The sequence below is a fragment of the Thamnophis sirtalis genome, unplaced genomic scaffold (assembly GCF_051295495.1).
Source record: "Thamnophis sirtalis isolate CommonGarterSnake01/CBP01778 unplaced genomic scaffold, rThaSir2_p1.2 scaffold_8, whole genome shotgun sequence".
Taxonomy (NCBI): Eukaryota; Metazoa; Chordata; class Lepidosauria; order Squamata; family Natricidae; genus Thamnophis; species Thamnophis sirtalis.
Window position 1 is genome coordinate 18081440 of NW_028261388.1, and position 12143 is coordinate 18093582.

The 12143-nt window shown below is 40.6% G+C and overlaps 1 pseudogene; it reads right to left on the reverse strand.

The window, feature by feature from the left end:
- Window positions 1–9425: 9425 nt before the first annotated feature.
- Window positions 9426–11804, reverse strand: LOC148044311 (vitelline membrane outer layer protein 1-like; annotated as a pseudogene).
- Window positions 11805–12143: the final 339 nt, after the last annotated feature.

The following is a 12143-nucleotide window of genomic DNA, read 5'->3' on the forward strand; positions in this document are numbered from 1 at the left end:
AAGACAAATCATACATAACAATATAAAGTAAATATACAGCCTTTTGTATCGGCATGTCTAATGAAGAATTGAGAATCAGTTTGGTCTAAAGCCCTGATGGCGAACCTATGGCACGGGTGCCAGAGGTGGCCCGCAGAGCCTTCTCTGTGGGCACGCACACCAGCTGCTCTTCTAATTTCCAGTGCACACATGTATGCTGGTCAGCTGGTCTTCGCGGGCGCTGGAGCACGGAAAACAGCCTGAAAATGGCCAAAAAAAACCGGCCAAAAACAGGTTTAGGCTGTTTCCAGGCTGTTTTCCAGGCCATTTTTCGAGCTGTTTTCAGGCTGTTTCCTAACCCAAACCCAAACCCCAAAACAGCCTGAAAACAGTCAAAAAATGGACTGAAAACAGCCCAAAAATGACCTGAAAATGGCCAAAAGAACAAGCATGCACACACTGGCCTGCTGGTCTTCAGGTTTCTTGTGTTCCAATGTGCACACATGCATGCACATTCTGGTTTGGGCACTCGGTGCTGAAAAGGTTCATCATCACTGATCTAAAGTCTACAAAACAAAAGTAAACAATCCAGTACAGGACATGATGCTCCTAATTAAAATATATACTTTTGGTACAAATGATCAAGGCTAAATTAGTGAGGGAAGGAACATCTACAGTCATGTTACTGGGAACCCAGGTGACCTCCACTGTAAGAGGAGTCCATATTGCTAATTTTAGTTAGATCAATGATGTCCTCTCATGGACAGGAAAGCTAATTATAATTATTCATTACATATTTAGATTAGTGTAATGCCGTATAGTCTGTATGAGGGTATCAATGTCAGGTTTCCAAAAGATGCCCTATTTAATTCATGAGCCTCGAGCCAAGTTTCAAAAGACATCCAGTCATTTATTAGGAACACCATTTTGGCAATACCCCATTGCAGTCAGATTTGACCTCATTTAAATTATGGCTGAACTTTGCCCCTGTTTCTTCCCTCCCCTCCATCTGTGTCATAAATCACATTCTCCGATGAGCTGCATGCCTCACAAGCCTGCTGTAGTACTCTGAGATCAGACTCTAGCTGAATGTATGCGTGCCTGCCTTTCCTCACCATGGCAACATTTATGTGGTCATGCGACCAGCATGGCTATATGCCAAGGCACAGAGAATACTCTTACCTCCCCCACATAAAGTGGTGCCTATTTATTTACAAAGTTAAAACTTCAAAGCCCCCTTTTAATAATCTGTTACTGTATTTAACGTAAAATGTTTACAAAGACTTTTCATTAGCCAAAAATCATTACAACAATTATCACTGATTCATCCAATATCTTCCAATATCCTAAACCTCTGCTGTAAATATCTCCACTCTATCCATTGTTAAGACCTTGTCTTTGTAAACCAAAACACAAATCTCTTATCTTACCAGAAATATCTGGTTAGATATAATAAATCCATTTTTGAAAATTGATCCATCTTTCTTCCAAATTGTTTTCCAGTTGGGTATAATTGTCCATTCTCCCATCTCTATCAATCTTCTTAAGAGAATCCAGTTCATCACTCATCCAGTCTTTCAATTCTAAGTCTGCAAAATCCACATCTCCTTCAGCCTTCTGTAACAGGTACAACAATCAAACAGGACAGATACAAATTCCAATGGATAATTAAGACTGTAAGAGATGACCAAGCTGAGTCCAAGGGAGGTGTCAAACATCAGTCTCAAGTCTCTTTGTGCCCACAAGAAATCTAAATCCAGCCCACCTTGAATTCCATTGACTCTTATCTACTGCTCTCTTAATTTGACCATTAGTAGTTTAGATCCTTGTAGGTTTATTAATGTTTTACTCTTGCAATAAAACTTTATATTCATTTAACCAGCCTGGATTTCCAAGCACTTGACATTAATTGACGTTAATCTGAACTATTCCTCTTCATCAAAATTTTCATGGACTCTACAGTACCCAAGCCATAGCTTCAGAACCCAGAGCTGCTGCAACAGCAGATGAGCCAAATAGATGCTCAGGACATGCCAAGACAACATAGAAAGTGAAATGAAGAATGTTGCCATCAGTCTTCAACAAATGATACAATAAGTACAGGTCCTGACTTAACTACAACTTCAACCACCAGCTCCACCTGCCAAGCCAGAACTGCCAGTTCCCTCCACACTCATTCCCAAGAATGTAAAACTATTCAACATCACTGACAATACTGTTGCCCTACAAAGCAATCTTGACTATGTGTCTGAATGGTCGAACAATTGGCAACTCCAAATCTCAATCAACAAATATTCTGTCTTACACATTGTCAACAAAAATCAGAACACCAAATAAAAGCTGGGTAGATACAACCTCGTAGACAACCCTCACTCTGTCAAGGACATACGAGTATTCATCTCAAATGATCTAAGCCCCAGAGTTCACTGTAATAGCATTGCCAAAAAGGCATTAAGAGTTGTTAACCTACTTTGCGAAGCTTTTTCTCTGGCAACATTGTACTGCAAACTAGGGCATATAAAACCTTTGCCAAACCAATTCTCGCATACAGCTTGTCTGCCTGGAATCCACATTGTATATTGGACATTAACACATAAATCCAGAGGTGTTTCATGAGACGAGTACTCCATTCCTCTGCTCACAATAGAATACGTTATGCCACCAGGCTTGAAATTTTGGGCTTGGACAACCTAGAACTATGCCTCCTATGGTATGACCAGTGGTGGGTTCCGGATTCCGTTGCAACCGGTTGCAACGTGTGTGGAGAGGTTTCCCTGCAAAGTCTACAGGGAAAGAAAAAGGGAGAGTGGATTTCCCCACCCCACTTGCAATGACTTGCCCACTCACCTGCTTTGCTCTCTCCCTCTTTGTGTAACCACTGTGCAACCACTGTGGTGTGGTTGGCTGGTAAGCCATTCTTCTCCTGCCTCCTCTCTCTTCCTTTGTTATGCTGTCTCCCATTCCTTCCTGGCCCCATCCCCCCCTTTTCCTCTCCCTCTCTCTCTCTCTCCCTCCCTCATGTGAATGCTTTATTTGATAATGTAATTTCTGTAAAGTGTGTTCATACACCCTGTATTAATTTCTAACAATATCATCTAAGCTTTGTTAAACATTTCAAAGATCATGGATTAGATTCAGAGATCATCATGCTTAGAGGAATGGTATTGAAAGCCATGACTGTAATGAACTTACCGCCTTTCATAAAATATTATCCATCACATTGATTACAGTCTCTTCTTAAAAAGCCTCCAGTGATGAAGCTCCCGCAACTTCCAAAGGCAACTTCTGTTCCATTGGTTGATTATTCTCACTGTCAGAAAATTTCTCCTTATTTCTAGGTTGAATCTCTCCTTGATCATTTTCCATCCATTATTCCATCCATTATGTTATCCCACCTCCTGCTATGAGAGTCATTGTGATGATTTAATTCAAAATTGTTTATCTGCAGCTTATTGAAGAAGTTTCAGACTGGATTGTGATAAGGTTTTTTTTTTTAGAGAAATGCAACCCTCTACCTGTGTTTTTACAGCCACATGCAGGTATCAAATGTGAATCATATGAGGGGATACACAAAATGTCCCCAAGCTTGATTTTCCTATCATCGGTTCCTCATTCTTGATTGCTTGCTACTTTCCAAGTAATTGGGAGAAATTGTCCCCTTGGGGGAAAGTAACCAATGGTCAGTGTGTATATTAATATCAATATTAACCAGTCAATATTTAAGAACTTTTAATAAAGATAAGGTTTATAGCAGAAATTGATGGATTTCTCTGTTCTCACTGAGAATGTCACATGCTGGTTCAGTGTTTGTCAACCTTTAAACTATGTTGAGTTCAACTCCCAGACTTGTTCAGATGGTGGAATTCTGCAAGTTGAAGTTTACCAGTTTGAAATTGCCAAATTCTCCTTCCATTCCTTCCTTTTCTTTAATTCCCTTCTTAAACCTGTTTTTTCCCCCAGTACATTATATTTGATCCCTATCCCTTTATCAGAGTTTTGTTCTCAGGCTCTGGCTCATTGTCTCCCTTCTGTACCTATAATCCAGGGCTAAATGACATGATACCTTTAGATAAAAATTAATCTGGAGACCATACTCTGAATGTTACCTTCTGACTTTTTTCAAAAGATCACCTGCAAACCCCGAGCTTAAACTACCTTTGGATCCTATGGAAATGCCTAGGAATTTCAGAAGGCCAGTTTGACATCTGAAGCATGAGTTGTTTTGAGATTAGTCCTGCCCACGTAGCCATCACTTTATACACTGGGAGGTGTTGTGCCCTGCAAGTGGTCGGTGGAGCTGGCAGCAGATTCGGATAGTGATGAGGTTGGAGAAGAACCTGGGCCAGTCCTGGAGTCTGGGGAAGGCTCTGATGAGGGCTCTGTGTTGGAGGCAGAGAGTGGGACAGAGCCATATGCCAGCTATCAGCTGCCTTCAGTCAGACATTAGTGAGGCAGACGAACAACTGGAGTCTGTTCCTGGTGTATGCATGCAGAGAGTTGCCAGATGAAGGGAACAGCTTTATCTGGCAACTCATCAACTTGGGAATAAGGGCACAGGTGGACGATGAATGGCCCCTCCCAGAGGAAATAAAAGAGGAGCAAAAGGGGAGTGGAGTTTGCAGGAGACAATCATTTTGTTTAATTGGTTCGTGACTCTCTGAGACTCCTTGCCAAGTTTTGCAGATATCGGCCTGTCAGCTCTCCAAGCCAGATGAGGTCTGTGACTGTAAATCCTCCCTTGAAAGACTTTGCTGTATGTGAATGAGAAGAATTCACAGTAAATTAATAACAGGGTTTTTTGTCGGGACAAGGAGTTTGCTTCATGCTCTTGGGAAGCCTCAGTCAGAACTCAATCACCACCCCTGGTCTCCTTTCTCTGCTCTCTGCAACCTCCTACAGTTCCACTTACTGTCTTCCTGCAGTTAATTGTCTTACCAGCCAGAATAGGAAATGGAGACTTATGTGTAGGCAGGACAAGCAAAAGGGGCAGGGTCATGGAACCTGAGCACCTTCTGTTCAGTGGTGGGTTGCTAACTGGTTTACTACTGGTTTGTTTGTGCTTGCGCATGCTTGCGCATGCTCGCACACTCAAGCAACACTTCTGCGCATACGCGTAAGCATCCAGGCGGGTGGGCAAAGCCTCCTGCCACCGCCACTACCGGTTCGGCTGAACCGGGTCGAACCGGCAGCAACCCACCTCTGCGTCTGTTGCCTTCACTGGATGGAGCCAGGAAATTTTAAAAAATAATTGTGGTTGCTAACTGAAAACAAAATCTAATTTATTTACATTTTGCTTTAGTGCACTGAATGCTTGGATGGTGCTTGGTTTAATTATACTTTAAATTAATTACATTTATTAAAGATGCTGAACTATACAAACAACATGTGGGTGATCTTTTAGTAGCTGTGAACCACATTTAACATCTGGCAGGGGAGGAGAGAGTCCCATATTAAGTGTGGTTGTGATGACAGTGGCAGTGGTGGTGATGATGATGCAAAGTGAGTAGGATTGAGGCCTTTATTTATTTATTTTAATTCTTTTTTTTTAGAAATATACTTTTTTATTTTCCATTTTCATAACATACAATCACATGTATACTATTACATAGCCAATATCTTATTGTATTAAGTAGTAATTACATCAGTTCCTCTTGTCATCAATGCCCAGAAAGATAAAAACCCATTATTAGCTCTTCTGCTCTCCATACACCTCTTTCTTCTACCTCTCTCCTACCTCCTTTTTCCCTCCATCATCCTTTCCTACTCTACTTCCCCTTCCTTTCTCCTTCTCCTCTCTCTACATTCCATTCCTCCTTATCCTCCTCATCTTCCCCCCTTACCCTCTCTCCTATCCCTCTCTTCCCATCTTTCTTCTCTCTTCTGTTTCCCACTCTTCCTCTTATTGGTGTATTTCCGCTTCTTTAATTCTTAAGTGTTGTCTATTATAGATGTTTATTGTTTGGTGTATTGTGAAAACCTGAGTATAAGTTTTACTCACTAAATCATGGGTGTCAAACTCAAGGCCCGGGGGTGGCCCATGGGGTGCTTAGATCTGGCCCACAGAGCCACTCTGGAAATAGTCAAGGACTGGTGCCTCTACCAGCAAAAACTGAGCTTAGGAGGTTCAGATACCAAAAACGGAGCTCAGAGCCCATTTTTGTTGGCAGAGTGCTTCAGCAACCACAGGCACCTCCAACACAAGTGATGTCAAGCTGGCCACACCCACCTTGGTCCCCAGGTCAAACACAATCCTGATGCGGTCCTCAATGAAATTGAGTTTGACACTCCTGCACTAAATTGTGCATAAGGAGATCTTATATATTTACACTCTTGAAATGACAGGAAATCAAAGTGCTAATTTTTATTAATTAGAATCAGAAGAGACTTGGGAATGTCACAGATGATGGGGGAGCATGAGTTGCTTATTACTGCAATAAGCCATAGGTTGCACAACACAGCAGAAGTTCACATTGCACTAACTCAAATAAACCCTATTATGGGTTGCCTCCATGTATGAATCCAGTCATTAGGAAGAATATATTTCCTTCTTTTTACTAAATGCAGTAAAATGTACAGTGATCTGTGTGGTATTGAGGGAAGACAAAATTACTAATCATATGTCCATTCTAATCACATTATTGCATAATGATTCCAAGAACCACTTTTTTATTAGTTTATAATATAAAGTGGTGTCATCACTCATCCTGGGCACACTTTTTTGAACTATTACCATCTGGCAGGCAGTACAGGATAATAAAAACAAGGACAAATAGGCTGAAAAACAGCTTCTATCCCAGAGCAGTAGCTATATTGAATTCTACTGTATAGTGCAATATTAATGCAATATTGGGTTTTCAATTCAATTGTATAGAATGTGAAGGATTGTGTGTTTGTGTTTCATTTTTATAGTTATAATGTACACTGAAGATGGCATTTAATTTCATTGTATGAGGTGTAATGACAATAAAGTAAAGTTAAGTTAAGTAAAAGTGCTATTACTATTGCTAATGTTGCCACCGTAGCCATTTAGTTCAACAATTTGCATATCTTGCTCAAGAAGTATGGTGTCTATACAGGTCTTTTCCTCTGAAAGAGTTAACCAAGAAATTCTATTAACTCTAGATTTACTGTCTTTTGGTTTTAAATAGATGATCTAGGCAGATGTAAAGCAAATACTAAAGCTAACCGCTCAAACTGTTTTTTAAACAAATTGCTGAAACTAATTGCTGAAATGATTTCTAAAAATTAACTGTCAGAACAAATTGCTCAACTATCTCATAGTGAAAGTAATAATCTCATGAAAACTTATTTTTATCATGGTAAGTCAATCTGCCATATTTAGTGTAGCTTATGGTCTGAAAAGAACACGTCCCGATGTCTTGTTCCAACAATCATTGAATTCTTTGGATTGTATCAACTTCTGCAAAAAAAAACAGCCTAGGAATTGTATTAGCTATGAAGAGTAGACAATCATCAAAACATTTTGATGGCTAGTGGGGAGGGTGCAGAAGAAGGTGGGGCCAGGAGTGTGTGCTGTTATTTTATTAACAAGGGATGGGACGGGAAAGAATTGAAAAGTGTTATTTTTTATGATGCAGAAAAGCAAAGGAAATTCTGCTTCTTAAACAAGAGTAATTAAAGTGCAAACCAATTCTCTTGGATTTTCCTCAAGCAGTTTATCTTTCTGCACTTTTTTTACTGTACACCAAACTTCAATCATTGAAGTACATACCTTAGCTCCTAAACCCAGTATGGACAGCACCTCAACCATTTTCTCTGCATTATCTTTTTGTTCTCCAGACTCAAATGTCAAGTTTTATCAAACTATGTTTTTTTAAAAAATACAAACCCAATATTAAAAAGGTGCTGTGTGTTGGTCAAGATTTTTTTCAAAAATATTGGAGTGACCAGTTGTCTTCCATTCTTTTTATATCTTTAGGGTAATGCTATTCATGAGCTGGAATAGGACATAGCAACAGGTGAGCCATTGGGGACTGGCTGAAATAGGATATGGTAACAAGGTCAGCCAATGTATAGGCATGGGACCTGGGTCAGCCAATGGGAACTCTTCGGTGACTGAGAACCATACCAGATGGCTTGGAGCCTGGCCATGGCTTATCTGTGTAGCTCTGAGTCTGTGCAAGAGAACTAATCGTCTATCTGCTATCTGAATTGAATTGAAACTGGAAACCAATCTATCCCCTCTACCATGTTGGAAGAATCTGGATGTGATTTCTGCAACAAACTCTGACATGCTTTGTGATATATTTTCCTATTGAACATTTGAGGATGGCACCCCTTTCTCACTACCTTGATAATTTCAAAACCCAAATGGAAGATAAGATGCTGTCAACACTTTAAATGATGAATATTCAGCTACACTATCATTGCCACCCAAGAACTGATCCTAGCTAGAAATGCATCCTATCATAGAACAAAAATGGGGTTTTAGTTTATCTAATGAAGAATTGAGTCAGTTTGGTAGAAAAGTAACAAAATGCAGCAAAGGTCCTGATACTAAAATACTACTGGATGTTTATGGAGATTCTCTGTCATCCAGGTCACGACTGTCTCAAAGGTGTTTTCAAAAAGAAACTGGACATTCAGAAGACTAACAACCAGATGACTACAAAGAATATAAATCCTTCTCTCTTTTTTTCAAGTTTATTGAAAGAAAGAAATTTGAAGATGCAACATAATTTTATTTGCATGCAAGTAAGCAAGCAAGCAGTAATATGTTATTATAGTTTGTTGCTGTGACTTGGATCAAAATGACAAGAAGGAAAACAGTCAATCACTTGAGTGCTTGAGGTTTCTGCTGCTTCCTTTGTTATACCTTCCCAGATTGTTTGAAGAGGTAACATCGGAGGGAACAGTTACCTTGTATTACCACATTATGCACAAACATACCAGTGGTGGGTTCCAAACCCCGTTGCAACTGGTACGCTGAGCATGGGGCCAGATGTCCTAGTCAGGCACACATGCTGTGCACACATGCACACGCCACCGCCCTACGACACCCAGCTGCTCGGCAGATATCACGCAGGCACCGCATGCTGCGTCAGCCAATGGGAACTATTTGGTGACTGAGAGCCATGCCAGATGGCTTGGAGCCTGGGCATGGCTTACCTATGTAGCTCTGAGTCTGTGCAAGAGAACTAATCTAGCCTGCTCTCTGAATTGAATTGAAACTGGAAACCAATCTGTGTGCAATTGGCCCAGTTGCTTCAAAAACAGCTATGGAACGCGGGTGGGTTGGTGTGCCAAATAAGCCACTGTACTAGTACGGTGGCTGATGCTTCTGGCTACTACCGGTACAGCTGTACTGGGTTGTACGCCTGGAACCCACCACTGAAACACACCCTTTATTCTCAAGTTAGCAGTCTTCATTCTTTGAAAATGCATAGCGAAAGTATATTTATAGGTGAGGAAACATGTATCAACCATTAACAGCAGTAAAAGGCCACATCATTGAGTGCTGTGTCATCACGTGTGAATCCCTCTGCATCCTCCACCCTTGTTCTTATCCCACATATACCATTTGACGGGCAGCACTGGCTCCATGTGCCCTATTCACCCAACTTAGTGCCAAAATGTCAGGCCACCACCAACACTGCACTTGAACTGGATGTTGTTAACTGCTGTATCATCAAGAATTCCTTGACGCGGTTCCACTCTCAGAGAAAAAGAAACCAGGAAGCCTACTTTGCACAATAGTTTTCTGGTCCAGGTTCCCCACCTGCCAGAAAAGATAGATAACCATCTTTTAGTGTCTAAATTAAACACTTGTCATCAATCCAAGAGATTCAGGCACAATGGCTAAAATCTTTTTTTTTTTTTTGATTTATTTATTTATAGGCCGCCCTTTTCCCTGAGGGGACTCAGGGCGGCTTACAATCAAAAAAGGAAGGGGAGTGTAGGACAATACCAAATCTTGGGCTAGGAATCAAGTTAAAGTCTAGTTTTTGCTATCATTACACAATTCTGGGTCAAAATTTGATAGTCAGCCTAATTCTGTGGTGCTATTGTAGAAAACAATGGAGGAAAGGGGTCTTTTGGCAGCTGGCATAAAAATTGGATAATTATTTATCCCATTTTTGTTTATTTGTTCATTTGTTTGTTTGTTTTTGTCAAACAAAAAGGAGAATAAGTATAAGAGAGTAGAAATACAATGACAGGGAAGTTAGTTCACTTCTGCACGCCCCCTCTATTGACCACTTTACCCATGGTCACTTAAGTAGACCATTATAGCAGAGGCTTCTCATACCGCAAATGTCTTACACTATTCAAAGCAGCATTTCCCCCTTTCCTTCTATTACCCTTGAATGAATGAATTACCCACTAGTGATGTAGTGAGTCAGGCTAGCAAGTCCCCTGTGGAAATTCAATGCCTTATTTTCTTATTGGAAGTCTGAGTTCTAGCTCAGCTTCCCTTGTTACTTTACACATGGTATTCCACAGGAAAACAGAGTTCTTCCTCTGGCTGCCATGTGGCCCTTCCCTATGTTTTATTTGGGGAGAGAGGATTGTGCAATAAAGAAAGTTGAATCAACATCTCAAATGTCCAATGCTGCCCTAACCCTGATTTGAGGCATTTTGACTGCCGAGACCTTCATTTGCAATGAACCTATCGTAATTAAATAATCTGATAAAGAGGTAAAAGGTATTGCAAATGATGCACAGTTACTGTCGGCCAGGAATCTGCAGAAAGCATAGAAGGTGTGTACATGCAGAGGTGTCCATTATCCCTACAAACTTCTTAAGGTGTGGAAAGTCACCAGGCGAACATACAATGTCCTGAGACACCCAAGAACCTACAGTGTCCTTAGGAAACCACCCAAAAGTACCAGAAGTATCAAGAAAACCTCTAACTAATTTTGTTCTATTTAAATTCAAACCAATGCAGGGGCTTTTCAAGTTTATTAAAGTTTTAAGTATTGAATATAGAATATCAGAGTTGGAAGGGACCTTGGAAGCCTTCTAGTTATAAGGAAGATTCATGAACTGTACAATGGGAGAAGTATGTAGGAAACTCAAATCCACAAGGGGTCTTGTTGGAATAAATGCATGCTAGGAAAGAAGAGCCAAAGGGACCAAATGAGATACACTTACTATGGCCCACAAACTATTAGTTACACCACTGCACAACTCAGGAATACAAAAATCTCTCATTCATGTCTCAGCATCAGCAGCTCATTCAGAAAGGTCATCTCCTCTCCCAATCTTCATGACAAGGAAATGAAATATGGTAAGAAAATCAGTTACTTACGGTCCAACTCTAGACTCAATTACTACGCCATCATCGCAGTACAAGCGGATGCCATTCAGACCTGTCTTGTCAAGTGTCCATTTGTCTTTTTCCACCTAAGAAAATATGACCTTGGTAAAGTTCTAGATCAGCCTTTCTCCCCTTGCTGTCCTTCAGATTTCAATTCTCAGGAATTCCAACATTTACCCATAAATAATGGAAAATGAATTGGATCAAGATTGGATCTGCCACACAATATTCCATCCAAACTCAATACATTTCTTTCATTGTAGAATCAAAAGTGTAAAGCCTCAACACAATGACTTCTTGATTGCCTTACTTGAAAGATAAGCAGTTTCAAGAGAAAATTTAGAAGTGAAGGAGCTTCAGAAAAGTAAACTTCTACCTTCAGGGCAAAGGCGTTAGCATAGCCAGAAGTACAAAATGAAATCGGTCCCCATTCACCCCAGGAACTCCCATTTGGCACACTAAACATGGAAGAATACATTCGAGATTCGGTATTCCACAGGCAGCAGGAGATAATCAAGAGAAGAGCAATGCTGACAGAGAGATCCATGGAAACCAGTCTCCTTCTTGAAACAGAAAAGCCTTCAGAAATTGTAGCATCCTAGAAATCAATCATAAACTATCTGCAATACCACCCTCATGAAATCATGCTTTTTCATTCTTTTATTTTGTACTCTTTGCATCAGCCTTGATTCCAGGGAATTGCCTGGATTTGATCTTGCAGTTTTCTTGGTAAGATTTTACAAATGGTTTATCACTGCCTCCTTCTGCCTAGAGCTGAGATAGTGGGACAAACCCAGTTGGCTTTGAACCTAAGACGTGACCAGTGGTGTGTTCCTACTGGTTTGGATCAGTTCGGCCAAGCCAGTAGTGGTTTGGTGGCCTGGAA